The sequence below is a fragment of the Chrysochloris asiatica genome, unplaced genomic scaffold (genome assembly GCF_000296735.1).
Source record: "Chrysochloris asiatica unplaced genomic scaffold, ChrAsi1.0 scaffold00022, whole genome shotgun sequence".
NCBI lineage: Eukaryota > Metazoa > Chordata > Mammalia > Afrosoricida > Chrysochloridae > Chrysochloris > Chrysochloris asiatica.
In genome coordinates, this window is record NW_006408540.1 from 6,054,352 (window position 1) to 6,056,842 (window position 2,491).

Here is a 2,491-nt window from a genome sequence, read left to right on the forward strand (position 1 = left end):
TGCGAAAGTTGGTCAGTGAATAAGGAAGACTATAGAATTGACATATTTGACTTGTCATGTTGAAGGAGAAGATTAAAATTTCCATGGACTGCAAAAGAACAAACAGATCTGTGTTGGAAGAAGTACAGCCAGGATGCTCCTTGGAAGCCAGGCTGGTCTAACTTTGTCTCTCATACTTCTGAAATATTGTCAGGAGGGACCAGTCACAGGAGGATATCATGTTTGGTAAAGTGGTGGGTCGGATAAAAAGAAGACCCTCAATGAGATGGATTGGCACAGGGATGGCAGCAATAGGCTCAGGTATATCAAAGACTGTGAGGTTGGCCCTGTATGTGGCACTGTTTTGTTCTGCTGTGCATAGGGTTGCTATGATGGCAGTACCAACTAGATGGCACCTAAGAGCAACAACAACATAGCTTCTTAGCAGAAAGAAATGTCTGTTGTTTCTGAAGAAAAGGAACTTCCAATCTAGTCCATATATTATTATTATATATAATAAAAGAACAAGTTAAAAAGTATTGCTACTACACTTCAGTTCATACATACAGAGGTTTATTCCAAACACAATGTGTTTAAACTTTTCTCTGCAATCTGTAGATTTCTCAGTAATACACTTGTCTAATTTCATTATGGTGACTTTACAATATGGCCAATCAAAAAATTGGCCTCTGAGAAGCTCTATGGGCCCAGTTAAATTCAAAGCAATGAGATCAGCTTAGGTTATAGCTACTGTTTTTAGGGAGATTCCAGAAAAGTATTCTTAACAGATTTGTTCAAAGGATACAGGATGATGAAGGGTACTTTTTAGAAAGAAACTGTAAGAAAATTGAAAACTGCATTGATGAGATAAAATCCAGGAGATTTGCACTAAGAACTGTGTTCCATCACAACTCTGTACCTTCTCATTCTACAGGGGTAGCAAAATTAAGCTAGTAAACCTTCCCCTGTCCACCCTTCAGTACTGTTCTTACCCCTTTTTGTTCCCAAATTGTAAAAACTTTGATAAGGAAGACAAGTTGAATTACTTAAGGAAGTGAAAACTACTGTTTATATATGGTGTAATTTGAAAAGCACTGAATTATTCTGGGAAAAGCAGGAGACATGGAAACACAACTTTCAGAACTTTATAGACCTAGATAAAGGATATATTCTAAGAACTAGCTTCAAATTTTAATACTTTTTTGTTTAATAAAATTTTCTATAATTCTATAGCAATAATTTTTTTACTTACAGTCTAAGTATGATGACCATTTAGGAGCATAGGGATGAAGACATTCATTAAAAAGAAAAAAAAAAAAAAAGATAACTGAAAGATCAAACAAAGCTAAAGAGAAAATTAATAAACAGAAAAACAGATCAAAAGAAATTATTCAAAGGAAATGTAAAATATGGAAAAAGGAAATTTATCATATATTTCATGTGTCAGAGGATGAGAGAGCAGAGGAAATGTGGCAGAGGCATTATTTGATGAGATGATAAATATACATTCTAGAGCTGATGAAATATACATAACAATTCAAGGATATTTCATGTAGACACACACATCATAATTTAAGACAAGGAGAACATGATTAACACTGCAAGAAATTATTAGAGAGTATATTTAAGTGAGTAACAGAGTGATAGCTAACTTATTAGAAGCAATAGCAGGAGCCGAGACAGTGAAAACGTAATTTTGCTATATAAAAGTAATACAATTCCCAATCTAAAATTTCATGTCTAATCAAAATATTATTTTCAGAGGTTATTTTATTATAAAGTTAACAAAAGAATACATTTTCTCACAAACAATAACATATGTCTTATCACTCCACTAAAGGAAATGCTAAAGGTCACAATGAAGTCAAAAGAAATTGATCCCAGATTTAAGATCTGAGAAATAAGTAAGACTGGAGATGAAGGAAATTCATAAATGCATTGGGAAGTACAATAAATATTGTAGTATAAATCTCTAATAATAATGTGTGATACCTTCCAAATTATTAATAGTAGAGGGGTCAAAATTAAGTGATTAAAAATACTCAGTTAAGAAGAAAACAAGAAACGTGGGGGTGGTGGAAAGAAACACATTTTCAAGAGTGTGCTTAGTTTCAGAATGAGGTGGGTAAAGTAGAATCCCACTGAATAGTTTTCCTCTTGTCTAGATAGGTCTGGAGAAAGCAGATGGGGGAGGATGAAGATAGGATTCTTTCGACTCAATAGTGAGTAATTGTTATCACGACTAATTGAGATTGTTACAACTGTAAAAATCAAAGGTGTGAAAGAAAAATGGGGGAGTAGTTAATCTTTCATTCCAGGAACAGGAACAGGAATGAAAGATCCTAGGACCAGCAAGAGGGAAGAGCATGAGTGGAGCATGGGATCCTAGCCAGAGAAACATTCTCCAGAGACAGAAGTAGAGGTGATGGCATAAACAGAGCAGCTGAAGCCTCTAGACCCATGGAATGAGGAAGGCTGTGTGCTGGTGGGCAGGAGGCTGGCTAACAAAAAG